We start from the raw sequence: 14,918 nt of genomic DNA, 5'->3' as shown, positions 1-14,918 counted from the left end.
TCTTCTGTCCCCCACGGTGGCAGCCAGCACTCTGCATTGTATCTGTACATCCCTCATTGCCTGCCTTTCTGAAGGCGGATGTCAGAGAGCGCACGCTGTTGATGCTTGTCTAGGTCCGGTACCATGCTTGACAGACTTGAAGTAGAGCCCGTTTCTGAATGGAACCAAGAATAACCAAGAATTGATGCGTAGGACAGGGAAGCGATGGATGATGGATGATTTGGTTGTCCTGCTGGACCCTTGAAAATCGATACCACAGGCTTACGACTCACTCAAATGGACGTGCAGCTTCATCAGTCCCACGCAGCGGTCTCTTGGTTCACTAAAGTGTATGTTTAAGGTAACACTGACCAGTTCCACTTTCCTGAGAAGTCCCTCGTTTCACCCTGCTGGGTGGTCTGGCTGGCTGCGCTCGTGGCTGGTTGGTTCTGACTCAGTTCAGGACAGAGTGCCTGGAGGTCTGATTTATGGGCTGAGGGCTGAGGAAGTGTCTCCTGACAGCACTGATTAGGAAACCCGGGTCCTGCAGTGACCTCAAAACGGAAGGTTTACGGACCCAGAGGTTTGCACAACAAGATGAGTGAAGCTGTGTTTAATTTGTTTCTGTGAGCTTTTCTTCACTCTCTAGCTGAAGTTCTAAGTTAATGAAAAATCTAGTGTTTAGTCTGGTAACGCTGTGTGGAAGGGACTTACAGGGCACGCCCTCATGAGGGGCTGACGGGAGGATGTGTTCGAATGAGCGCTGGGAAAAGTGTCAGAACAGTTATGTGCTGGCCGTAGCCCTGAATCTCACGGATGCTGCCTCCCTCTCTGTGAGGGTGTTTTAGATTCAGTGGTTTTCACATCTTGTTTAACTGCAAAAGCTTCGATCAACTAAAATCTTACCGTAAATCCCACCATCTGAAACAGGAGCTGTATTGCTCTAATTGAACTGGTTTACTGCGCGTGCAGCTGAGTGTGGGCCACTCCCCGCCCTGGAACCTAGGCACCAATGAAACGGAGCTTGATTTCTAAAATCCCTTCTGCCTGTTACTCTGGGAGTTCCAGGGAGTCATCATCTAATTTGTGATTAGTTCTTGTTTTTCCTTTCCTGTGTATAGTGGAAAAGACTGGAGGAATACAGGTGACCCTGTTCTTGTCAGGAGACGTGGTATTTAGGAAGGATAAGCTAAAATTATTAACCAGTGCACTTATTCCTACCACATTTGTTGAGCACTAGCTGTAGCTAAGATGTTATGCTCTGTGTGTGGGTAAAGAATGATAATTGGAAACATTAGATGAATCTCTTAATTTGGCAGGTGAGCTGAAATTTGAGGATAAGTAATTGTATTTGCCATTTATTCATGTTTAGCATGAATTAGGTGTTTGGTTGCTTACAACTTTGAGAAAATTGTGTGAACATTGGCCTAACTCAAAATTCGTTTTCTTTTCTACCCGTTCTCATTTATTTCCATTTGCTATTTTCTCCAAAAAAAAAAAAAATATGAGCAGCTGATTACGTGTCTCTATCTAGCAGATTTGGTGTAGCTGCTTTTATGGGAAGCTCTGCCATCGCACAGGTTCAGGGTTAGGAAGTCACAGCACGTTTTTCTCGGAAGGGCCTCAGACAGGGCCTTTCCTCCAGCCGTGTCCCGGAAGGGCCGGGGGCTTTTTTGGATCTCCGTCTCATTTTCACTCCTCCACATACTGATTGTCACCAAATTTTGCTATTTCCTGTTCCTCAAAAATTACTGTGTTTTCAGTCTTTTTATTCTCATGCATGAGTCCTTATTTAACCTTATTGTACTGTCACCTCAGTGGTGTTTGTTTCAGGTTTTTTCCTCCCTCTCTCTGTTATTTTGCCTAGTTCAGCCACATCCTTCTCACATACACCTAGGTTCACAGCAGCGCTGTCTGGACCCTCTTCCTCCTCCTTACGCTTGTGATGCTAACAATTTCGAGGTGCGCATTCGAACAAATGTCAACATTTCTTTTTCAAAACAAAGTTATGTGTGTTGAGGGGGGAGAGCCACAGAGGTCTTCCATTACTGTTTTACTCCCCAGGTAGCTGCAGTGACTGGGGTTGGGCCAATTTGAAGCCAGGAGCCAGGAGCTTCTTCCGTGCCTCACATGTGGATGTGTAAAAGCCCAAGTACCTGGCGCATCTTTTACTGCTTTTCCAGGTTCATTACCAGCTACACAGATGTCAAAATGTTGACGTGTCTGTCAAAAATCAGTTTATTTATTTTAAAATTAAGATTTTAAAATAAGAGAAGGCAAAAGAGAGAGAGAGAGAGTGGGGGCAGAGAATAGAGGGAAGATAGGCAGAATCTTGCATTGGTCCACTCTCAAAATGCTTGAAGTGATAGGTACTGGGCCAGGAGCCAGGAACTCTGTCCAGGTCTTGGGTGGCAGAGACACAACCACTTGAACCATCACCTGTTGCCTCTTGGGGTTTGCCTTATTGAGAAATGAGTCAGAGCTAGGAATAGAATCCAGTTAGGGAGATAAGGGCATCTTAACCAGCTTCTTGGATGCTAGGTCCAACATCCACCTCATGCTTTGGGTTTGTGTAAAGCATTTGTACAGGGCCATTGTTCTGACTCAGGCGCTCAGCCCCTGCCTGCACCTGCAGCATCGCGTGTTCAACGCCGGTGAAACTCGGGCTGCTCTACTTCTGATCCGGCTCCCCCATACCGTGCGTGGGAAAGCAATGGATTATGACCTGAGTACTTTGGGACTCACACAAATGATCTTAGTTTGATGTAATCTCCTCTGCCCATTTTTTGGCCTTTATTGCCTGTGTTTCTGGAGTCTTTTCCTATGCTTGTTTCTGCAGTTTACCATATGATAGTAATTTGATAGAATCAGAGCCTTGACCCAACTGGAGTTGATTTTTGCATAAGATATGGGTAGGGATCTTGCTTTATACTTCTGCATGTGGAGATACAATTTTCCCCACATTATTGGTTTGAAGAGATGGTCCTGTCTCCAGTGATTGAGATCAGCTGCTTTGTCAGACTGGCTGGTTGTAGGCACATAGATTGATTTCCAGGGTTTTTATTCTGTCCCATTGGTCTACATGTCTTTGTGCCAGTTCCACAATGTTTTGATTATAGCTGGCCTGTAGATATGATCTTGACTTCTGGCATTGTGATGCCTCCAGCTTTGTGTTTGGATTGATTTAGCTATTTGGTGTTTCTTGTGTTTCCCCATGAATTTTAGAGTTTCTGTATCTGAGAATATCATTGGTACTTTGGGATTGCATTGAATTTGTATATTTCTGTAAGTAGTGTGGGCATTTTGATGATACAAATTCTTCCTATCTATGAACATGGAAGATTCTTCCACTTTTTTTCTATGTGTCTCCTTGTACATTTTTTTTATTTTAAAAAAATATTTATTCATTTTTTATTGGAAAGGAAGATATATAAAAAGGAGTAGAGACAGAGAGGAAGATCTTCTGTCCACTGGCCAAAATGCCAGAGCTGAGCTGATCTGAAGCCAGGAGCCAGGAACCTCTTACGGGTCTCCCATACGTGTATAGGGTCCTAAGGCTTTGGGCAGTCCTCAACTGCTCTCCCAGGCCACAGTCAGGGAGCTGGATGGGAAGTGGGGCTGCCTGGATTAGAATCGGCACCCATATGGGATCCCAAGGTGTGCAAGGTGAGGACTTTAGCCACAAAGCTACTGCACTGGGCCCTCTGCTTCTATTTCTTTAATGTTTTATAATTTTGATTGTATAGATCTTCCACCTCCATAGTTGAGTTTATTCCCAGGTATTTAATCTTTTTCTTTTTTTGGCTGTTGTGAATGGAGGTGATCTTATATGATCTTTCTCAATAATGGTATGATGTGTGTATACAAAGGCTATTGATTTTTGTGTCTTGATTTCTTATCCCACGTCTTTATCAAATGCTTATTAGTTTCCACAGTGTCTTAGTGGAGTGGTTGGATCTCCTACATGCAGAATCATGTCATCTAAAAACAGGGATAATCTGACTTCCTCCTTTCCGATGTGGATCCTTTTGATTAGTTTTTCTTGCCTAATGCTTCTGGCTAAAACTTCCAGAACTATATTGAGTAACAATGGTGAAAGTGATCATCCTTGTCTGGTTGCAAATCTTAGTGGAAATGATTTCAAATGTTTCCCAATTCAGTATGAAGCTGGTCGCGGGTTTGTCGTATCCTGCCTTCAGTATGCTAATGAGTGTCCTCTCTGTACCCACTTGGCTTAAGGCTTTTGTCATAAAGATATTGCATTTCATCAAGTACTTTCTGAATGCTTTGAGATAGTCATATAGTTTTTATTCTTCAGTTTGTTAGTGGGATGTATCACATTATTGATTTACATACTTTAAACCATCCCTGCATACCTGCGATGAATCCTACTTTGGGTGACTGATCTTGCTGATGTATTGTTGGACTCAATGAGTTAATATTTTGTTGAGGATTTTTGCATCTATATTAATCAGAGATATTGGTCTTTAGTTCTCTTTCTCTGCTGTGTCTTTTGGTTTGAAATTAAGGTGATAACTAGCCTCAGAGAAGAAGCTTGAGAGAGCATCCCAGGCCTTCAAGCTGTTTTTGAAAAGAATTTGAGAAGAATTGGAATTTGCTTAAAGCGTCTGGTGGAATTCAGCAGTGAAGCCAGAGTCATTCCTCAGTTTTTCTTTGTTGAGAGGATCTTTATTTCTGATTCAGTCTCGTCTTAGTTATTGGTCTAATTAAGTGTCTTTGTCTTGATGACTGAAATTTGTAAAAAGATTGTAAAAAGTCTTTGCATTTCTTCCAGCTTTCCAATTTGTTGCCATACAGCTGTCTGTATTAATTCCTGATGCTTCTTTTTATTTCTGTGGTACCAGTTGTCACATCCCCCTTACATCTATAATATTGTTAATGTGGGGAGCCTTCCTCTTTATCATCATCATTATTCTTATTATTTTTGTTAGGTCAATGATATATCAACTTCTTTTTAATTCAGCTCTTCATTTCACTGATGTTTTTGTGGCATTTTTTATTTTGATTTTGCTTATTTTTTCTCTAATTCTTTCCTCTCACGGATGTGTGTTCTGGTGTCTTTTCGTCGACCTGGGTCCTGAGACACAACGGTAGATCCTTTATGCGAGGTATTCCCAATTTCTTAATGTAGACACTAATTGCTGTCAAATTCCTGCTTAGCACTGCTTTTGCGAAGTTTTAATAGTAGTGTATTTTCATCTTAATTCATTCTCAGGATTTTTAATTTCCATTTGATTTATTCTGTGATCCACTGTTCATTCAGAAAAGTGTTGCTGTCTCCACATGCTTGTGTGTTGTTGAAGTCCTCTGTTGCATTGGGGTCTGTGTCTCCCTTTAGATACAGTCACATCTGTTTTTTTTTTTTTTTTTCATTATTTTTATTTTTTTATTTTTTTTTTACCTTTTTTTTATTAATTATTATGCATTATGTGACAGTTTCATAGGCTCTGGGAATCCCCCCACCCCTCCCCACGCCCCTCCCCCCTGGTGGATTCCTCCACCTTGGTGCAGTATTACAGTTCAAATTCAATCAAGGTTCTTTCCTTGCAAACATATACCAAACATAGAGTCCAGCTACTTATTGTCCAGATGGGTTGAACAGTTTCTTGGGGAGACCATTTCTGGTCCAAAGTTAGAGCTGGTAGAATATCATCCCAGTCAATTAAGAGTCCCAATATAACATTAACAGCAATTTGTAACATTATGGAATTGACATGGTTTTGCGTAACCAGTATGTTAAAAAAAAAACAAAAAACAAGTTCTTAACCACAACCTATGATTTGCTCATTGACATTTCAATTTTGGTTTGTATACAGGACCGGCTGCTGTATACCTTAAAATGGCTATAAGGTACCATTCAGCTGTCTCGTGTCTATTTCATTTTAGTATTTAGCCATTTGTTGTGTTGAAGTATAATTTTGCTGATCTTGGCAGATTTTAGGATAATCTAGACTGGCTTGTAACTCTAACAAGACATTTGTCAACAATTAAGGTGCAGAACATTTTTTTTTTTTTGGGGGGGGGTTGTGCAGGAAAGTCCCCAACACCATGGTGAAGAGAGTCACATCTGTTTTTAATAGTCAGGTGGAATCGGATGCATAGGTATTCAGTGTAGCCACATCATCCTGTTGAATGATGCTTTAATTATTACTTGATGCCTTTCTTTATTATTGTTTTGACAGTTTTGGTGTTAAAGTTTCTTTTCAGCCGTCTGAATGGTTAACCCTGTTCATTTTTCCTTTTTTTTAAAGCAAGTAATGTCTATTTTTTCATTCTTTCAGTCTCTGTATTTCTGTTGGCTAGGTGTGTTTCTTACAGGTAACAAATAGGTAAGTCTTGCTTTGTGGTCCACCAGCCAGTCGGCCTTTTCTTTTTCTTTCTTCCTTTCATTCCTTTTTTTTTTTCTTTTTAAAAAATTCTTACTTTCCATTACAGTTTTACAGGCATAGGGCTTCCCCCTTCCCCTCCGTCCTCTGTCCCCCCTCTCCTCCCTACAAGTGGACATAGATCGTGTGAAGTATCTTCCATTATCCATGTTCCGTGTCTTTGCTGCTGTGAGTATAGGGTTGCAGGTCATGTTCTCGAATGCAGATTTCGCTTCCTTTTGGATAAATTTCCAGGAGTGGGTTAGTCGATTCATACAGTATATCCACTGCCACTGACTTCCCTAGTAGCTGCCCTCACCCACACTGCCACCAGCAGTGGAGGTTTTCCCACATCCACACCAGCAGGTGTTGTGAGTAGATTTCTGAATTTAGGACAGTCGCCCTGGAGTTAGGCGAAACGTCAGTGTGCTGTGTTTCCATTTGGGTCTCCCTGACTGCTAGGGAGCCTGAGCATTTTTTTCATATGTCTATTAGCCATTTGAATTTGTTCTGTTTTCTTTTTTTTTAAGATTTATTTATTTTTGTTGGAAAGGCAGATATGCAGAGAGGAGAGGAGACAGAGAGGAACGTCTTCCTTCCTATGGTTCACTTCCCAAGGAGCCGCAACAGCTGGAGCTGAGCCAGTCCGAAGCCAGGAGCCTCTTCCGGATCTCCCAGGTGGGTGCAGAGCCCCAAAGTTTTGGGCCGTCCTCGCCTGCATTCCCAGGCTACCAACAGGGAGCTGGATGGGAAGTGGGGCTGCCGGGATTAAAACCAGCGTCCATATGGGATCCTGGCACGTGCAAGGCGAGGACTTTAACCACTATGCTATCACACCAGGCCCAAATTTGTTCTTTTGAAAACTACCTGCTCATTTCCTTCACCCATTTCTTCACAGTTGCTTGTTTTGCTGTCATTGAGTTTCTGAAGCTCTTTTTAAATCTTGGATATTAATCCCCTGTAGGTTGCCTAGTGTGCAAAGATTTTCTCCCATTCTGTTGGTTGCCTCTTCACTTTGTGGACTGTGTCCTTTGCTGTACAGAAGCTTCTACTTTTTAATGATAAAAATCTTTTAAAAAGCAAAGCAATATTTAGAATAGAAAATTATTTTTCTTTAAGAAAAAGGTAATAACCAAAATCTTACAGAGTAAGAATTTAAGGAAAGGGAATATTTTGGTAGCGCTCTGCAATATGTTGAGTTTTAAGCTGTGTTCTTTTATTATTATTTTCTTTCTTTTATTATTTTTTGAAGATTTTTTTTTGGAAGGTAGATTTACAGAGAAGGAGAGAGGCACATTGAGAGAGAGAGAGTAAGAGAGAGAGAGGGACAAAGAGAGAGAGAGAGAGAGTGAGTGAGAGAGAGAAAGGACACCAGAAGAAAGAGAGAGAAAGAGATCTTCCTTCCATTCATTCACTCCCCAAATAGTTGCAGTGGCTGGAGCTGAGCTGATTTGAAGCTAGGAGCCCACATTTCTGCAGGGACCCAAGGGCTTGAGCCATCATCTGCTACTTTCCCGGGCAGTGAGAAGGGAGCTTGATCAGCAGTGGTAGAGCTAGGGCTAGAACTGGTTATTATAAGATGCCAATGCTGGAGGGTAGAGGATTAGCCTGTTGAGATACCATGTTGACCTGTAAATTAGGTATTATTATAAAATATAAAAAGTATAAATAAAAAGGTTATAAGTTAAAGTTTGCATTAAGGGTAATCTGTTATTGTAGAAATTGTCTGTTATACATTTAGTGTAATCTAAGCGTGCAATGTCGTTAAGTTTATGGTAGTATATGCAGCGTCACAGCCATCACTCTTTAACTGCTCATCCAGAGGAATTTCAGTCCTGTCAACTCAATACATGTTAAGTGCCTTAAAAAGGTGTATCTTTTTTTTTTTTTACCTTTTACCTGTATTTTACATGTTCTGTTTAGCTGCATGGATACTACTGCATTCAGTTGCGTGCAGTATTCAGTACAGTAACTTGCTGTGCATGTTTGCCATTGAGTGACAGGCTGTGCCTCGTAGCTCTACCATCTGGGTTTATGTAAGGATGCTCTGTGATGTTTGCATAATGTTGAAGTTGCCTGCCACCACATTTCTTAAAACAAATCCCCATCACTATGCATCAGCACATTCTTAATGACTTTTGTCACTGTTTGAAATGAATAGTCATAAAAGACAATAAAAATATAGAAATAAGGTGAACGTTATACTTGCATATAGTTGATTTATATCTGTTACGCCACATCTGCTACCCAATTCAGGTAAGAAATGAGACAGAGAGAAGGGAGTGATTTATTCAAATATTTAGTGTTCCTCAGCAACCAGCCTGGCCCTGATGCTCATTTGCTGGTTGACTTCTCCATGTTCTCAGTGGAAAGCCACCAGGAGTGCACCTGCACACAAACAGAATTAGGTTTATTGTTCTGTGATAAGGAAGATGAGCACCATAGAGACAGATGGTACGGGCATATCCAAACATACAGGATCTGGATCAGGATTCTTGTTCCTATTTCATGGATGTAAATGGAAATTATGTGGGTAAAAATGAAGAAGGCTTAAAAATGGTTGGCCTGAAGATACCAGCACTGCTAAGGAGCATTTTTATTTTTTATTATTATTATTTTTTATTATTATTGGAAGGCCGGATATACAGAGAGGAGGAGAGACAGAGAGGAAGATCTTCCATCCGATGTTTCACTCCCCAAGTGAGCCACAAAGGCCAGTGCTGCGCCGATCTGATGCCGGGAACCTGGAACCTCTTCTGGGTCTCCCACGCGGGTGCAGGGTCCCAAAGCATTGGGCCGTCCTCAACTGCTTTCCCAGGCCACAAGCAGGGAGCTGGATGGGAAGTGGAGCTGCCGGGATTAGAACCGGCGCCCATATAGGATCCCGGGGCGTTCAAGGTGAGGACTTTAGCTGCTAGGCCACGCTGCCGGGCCCAAGGAGCATTGATAAATATGTATTGGCCACACTTCACTTCTAGTACTTAAAGTGCATACTTGAAGGCAAGCTTCTTGTTAGATTGACCAGGTCATCTTGGTTTACCTAGACTTTTTTGGTTTAGCACTGAAAGTCCCCTGTTGTGGTAAATGTCTCCATCCCCGGTCAACTGAAGTATGTGGCTACCCCCAGTGTAAAGGGCCAAGATAATTTTGGGGTAGGAGACAGCTTCAGTGAACTGTGGAACCATAGTGTCTGGTGACAGACATATGGCAAGTTCAGATAGTGGATTAGATAAGAGAGAACTAGTTAGTTCTCTTTAGTTACCTGGAAACCCAAGTAGAATTCTTTAGTTACTTGGAAAACCCAAGAGGCAAGGAAGTTACTTGAGCCACTTTGGATCATCAGTAGGCAAGTTAGTCAACTGTCACAGACTCACAGAAATCATTGAAATTCACTCATCCTAAGGTAAAATGTGAGCCAGCCTTAATCGAACCCTCCTTTGGGGCTGGTGGCAGAGTCATGTAATGAATTAGCTTTCTGAGGAGCTCATTGCAGGCAATACTCTTTGAAGTTCCCAAAAGTTCTTTAAATCGTCTCCTGAAATCCATTGAGTCTACCACAGACGAGTGCAGAGTGAGGCCTGAGCACCTTGGCTTGTTCTAATGTGAACCGAGGTTTGAGAATCATGATTTTCAAATATTGTTTTAAAAGTCATTTATTTATGCTTTTTTTTTTTTGAGAGAGAGGGAGAAGAAGGAAGAGGTGGAGGAATGGAAGGAGAGAGAGAGAGAGAGAAAAAGAATCTTGCATCTGATGTTTCACTTCTCAAATGGCCAAAGCAGCCAGAGCTGGACCAGGCTGAAGCCTGGGTCTCCAGTGTGGTTGATGGGAACCCAATACTTGCTGCCTCCAAGGTGCATTAGCAGGAAGCTGGATTAGAAACAGAGTAGCCAGGACTTGAGCCAGGCACTCTGACACACAATTTAGGGGCTCACAACAGACAGTTTAACCCACTGTGCCACAACATTCACCTTCTTCAAATGTGTGGAGTTGCTCACCCTAGCAATTGAAAATGAATTAAAATATGTATATCTTCATATGAATGTCTTCATATGCATTTACTTACAAAATTATATCTATTTTTAAATTCATAATATAAATCTTTTCCCATTTAGTGCCTTTCAGACACAAGTGAATTTGCTTCATTTATATTCTTTTTGTACCACAGACCTTTCTTTTTAGAATAATACACCATGCTAGCAGAAGTTTTATGATGGAGAGGACTCTGTTTTATCCATATTTGTATTCATAACAGCACAGTTCTTGGCCCATAATAAGTGCCCAATCAAGCGTGTGCACTGAATTAGAGAGCCCTCCTTAAAATGTAGAGATGGCTTGCCCTGTGGAACAGTGCTGGTTAATGCTAGCTTCGCTTGTCCAAACTGCTCCATGTTGCCATGGAAACATAGCCAGCAGTTCCTCCAGGCCCCTCTACCTGTCAGTGCCAGGTACCCAAAGAGGATTTAAAATCCCAGTTCCTGGTCTCCAGCTGTTTGTCTCCTACAGTGGCAAAACTCCTGCTGCAAGAGAAAGGACCCTCCGTTGAAGGATCAGCAGGAGATATGACTAAGAGGCTTTCAGTCCGTGGGAGTAAGGAGAAAGGGAGTGGAACAGCTTCATTCACCAAACAATAGCTCCCTTCAGGTCGCATGATTCACTAGGGGAGATGCCTGGGCCAGGGGGCAAGAGAACAATTTCGCTTCACCCCCTTGGAGGCCTTTTCATCGACTTCAGTGATTGCTAACATCAATTATGCCATCACTGCTTAATAACACCTTATAAAACAGGGATCACTGGTTCTGGCAAAACCTAGTCGATGTCTTAATCTACTGTTGATAGAAATGACCAAGATCAAAATGAAGATTGAAAGACACGGATCACTTTTACGGTTATGTAACTGCTCCCAGGCATGGGCTTTTTTTTTTTTTTTTTTTGGTAAATTACAGAATCTGTAGTTAGAGATCTTCAAGACTGTGGTCCTCAGTCTATCCTGGCAGTCAGTGTTGTGAAATGACGCGAGCAAACTTGCTCATGTACAGCCATTAGCTTACATTTGATAAATGCCGATAGTTCTGGGGCTTGGGTGTGAATGATGGCTCGAGGCCTTGTGCTCACATGTTCCTGCTAGTTAAGATGGAAGCGAGTTTCAGACTGAAAACTGCCACACACACTGGCATTTAGTAACCAGCAGGCCCCCAAATGGATCAGATCTGATGTCTGAGGTCTCTGAGTATAACTACTATGAAAGGGCCACCGGAAGAAAATGTGTAGTTTCCACCATCCTGCAAACGAGATTCAGATAACATTATTTAACATATTATTTTATAATCAAAACTCTTGGGATTTTTATTTAATTTGTATTGACAAATAAAAATTGTACATATTTGTTTTGTACAGCATATTTTTAGAAAAGATTTATTGTTTTTTTATTGGAAAGTCAGATATACAGAGAGGAGGAGAGACAGAGGAAAGATCTTCATCTGATGGTTCACTGCCCGAGTGACTGCAATGGCCAGAGCTGAGCTGATTCGAAGCCAGGAATCAGGGGCTTTTTTTGGGTCTCCCACGTGGGTGCAGGATCCCAAGGCTTTGACTATCCTTAACTGCTTTCCCAGGCCACAAGCAGGGAGCTTGATGGGGCTGCTGGGATTAGAACCTTAGAACCGGTGTGCATATGCGATTTCAGCGGGTTCATGGTAAGGACTTTAACCGCTAGGCTACTGCAGCCGAGCCTCAGCATGATATTTTGAAAGTGTCTGTGCACTGTGTAATGGTTTAAGTCAAGCTAATTAACATATGCACTACCTCACATATCTTTTTCGGTATGCATTGAGAACACTTCAATCTGTCCTCTTGGCAAGAACACAACGTATTGTTGTTAGCTGTAGCTGCCACGTTGCACAGTAGATCTCTTGCGCCCTTTGTACTTAGTGTTAGTACTTACCCTTTGGTTCCCCTTGGCTAATGTGTTTCTCCATCCACCCTCTCAAGTCGTAGCCCCTTATAGTTACCATTTCTAGTTTCTACTTCTAGGAGCTCAGCCTTTTTTGTTTATTTAAATTTCAGATGTAAATGACATCATATAAATCTTGTTTTTCTGTGCCTGGCTTGTTTCATCCAGCATGAGCTCCTCCAGGTTCATCCGTGCTGATGTAACTGTAAGACTGTCTTCTTTTTAATGGCTGAAGAAGGTTTCACTGTATACACAATATTTCTCTATGCATAAACTACCTACATAAATATATACTGCATTTTTTAACCCGTTCTTCTGTTGATGAGCATTTAGGTTGATTATATGTCTTCGCTGCTGTGAATAATGCGACAATGAATGTGGGAGTGCAGGCATAGCTTTGACATCTTGATTTCATTTTCTTTGTGTATATAGACACAGTAGTAGAATGCTTGATAGTTCTATTTGATTTTTTGTGGCATCCCTATGCTGCTTTCCATAATGGAGATACAAATTTGCCTCCCCATCAACAGTATGAAAAGGATCCCTTTTCTCCATATAGTTGCAAGAACTTACCTTTCATCTTTTTTGATAATAGACACTCTAATAGTATAGTATGTCATTGTGGTTTTTATTTGCATTTTCTCATGATTATTGACATTGGGCACTTTAAAAAATATATTTATATATTTGAGTGTCAGAGTTATAGAGAGAAAGAAGAGTTACATATATAGAGAGATTCTATATGCTGGTGCCCTCCCTAAATGGCTTCAGCACTCAGGCACGGCTGGACCAACCTGAAGCCAGGAGCCAGGAGCCAGGAACTTCAACCAGGTCTCTCATGTGGGTGCATGGCCCCCAAGCACTTGGGTCATCTTCCACTGCTTTCCCGGTTCATTAGTATAGACCTGGGTTGGAAGTGGAGCAGCCAGGGCTTGAACTAGCAATCATATGAACTACTGGCACTTCTGAGTTAACCCAGACATTTTAACTTCTAGCCTAAATGCCTGCCTCTGCCCATGAAAAAATCAGGTTTTGTAATTGTTGTGCTGCTTGAGTGATTCACACTGGCCCACTCGATTCCTGAACTCTGTGTGTGTGTGTGTGTTTAAAATAAACTTTATCACTTTATGCACTCTATTTGTGCCTGTACTAACAATGCTTCTCTAGTACTAGAGATTTAAACCTCATCTCTCTCTCAACACTGACTCCTTTCTTTGCTTTTAATAGCTCTTTCCCTAGGAAGCTGGCCTTTTCTGCTGCTTTCTCACCCTTCTCATTTGCTTCGTGAAGCACAGGAGTGAGGGCTGCGTGAGGAGTTGGGGAATTCAGAGTGGGTGTTAACAACAGTTAAGGGAGAAGAAGAGTGTGAATGGTCGTCCAAGCGTGTGTGTAACCAAGATACTATAAATTATACATTGTCTGTTACTAATTTTTATTTCAGTTTTTAAAATGTCTGTGAAGAGTATATCGTCATTCAGCATGATGCGATTGGCATCTGTCCTGTTTGTGCATCACATGGAGCTCAGGTGCGTCGTTGAAGCTGCTGATGTTAGTAAAGCTCCAGACGAAACCCTGGAAAACTTTGTGGTGCTTTAGATTTTCCTTGTCCTGCAGAAAACAGGCTGGGCATTGCCCAGGCTGTCTGTAAAAGGAATGTTAAAGAAAAGTTGCAGTAGACACAGTTACACAGAGGAGGAGGAAAATTTGATTCTCAACTGTTGCAATAAAGGTGCAGCAAGTGGGGAGATACTGAACTGAACTCCACTGAAATGGAACTAGTGGAGCTTAAAATGTCCGGGGGAAGCTAGTGGAAAAATACAGTTGCAAGTTTTCAAAAACAAGCATTCCCTAAACAAAGGCATGGCGAGGACAAGCAGAAAGTCGTCTGTGTGAAGTTTGCTGAAACTGAGCAGAATGCTATGTGTGTGTGGTTCAGGGCTCAAGGCCTGGAAGCTGGTTGATGGAGACGTGTTAACTAAAATATGCTGCTATACTGGGATGATACCCCCCACATCAGGCAAGCCACTGATAGCTGAGGGCCCACTGATACCTGTGTGTTTATTTTAAACACACGCACACATTCTCCTGATACACCTGTTACCAATACAGTCCACCTTTGATATGAAGCTGAGGCAAGATCATGAAAGAGCCCCACCAAGGTGGCTGCCTCCAAGGTGTTGCCTGGGGATGTATTTGAAGGAAGCAAGGGAAGAGGGTTTTGAAACATTTTTGAAGTGTCATCTTAATGAATCATTCATCTTCAACTTGGAGAAATCTAGAACATTCCATGCTGGCATAACTGCTTGCATATTCAGTATACTTTCTTCCCCTCTGAGATGTGACCACGTGTTTACCTTGGTGCTTACAGGCGCTAGGCTCCGCACCTAGCAGTGGAGTCCTTGGCTTGACTTTTCTGGGTACTCTTCCGTAGTTCAGCTGGCTTGCTGCCTCTCTTGTGCCCTGGAGAGTGCTGTGCACTTAGAGGGCAGCTTGGACAGTGTCTGGGAGCAGTTCAAAGCAAAGGCGGCAGCCTTTCTTCTGCTTCTAAGGATTGCTTTATCTGTGCCCTCCTAACTGCCCAGCAGGTGCGTTTCCGACATAG

This window comes from Ochotona princeps, chromosome 13 (genome assembly GCF_030435755.1).
Source record: "Ochotona princeps isolate mOchPri1 chromosome 13, mOchPri1.hap1, whole genome shotgun sequence".
NCBI classification, from domain to species: Eukaryota; Metazoa; Chordata; class Mammalia; order Lagomorpha; family Ochotonidae; genus Ochotona; species Ochotona princeps.
This window is presented reverse-complemented; position numbering follows the sequence as displayed.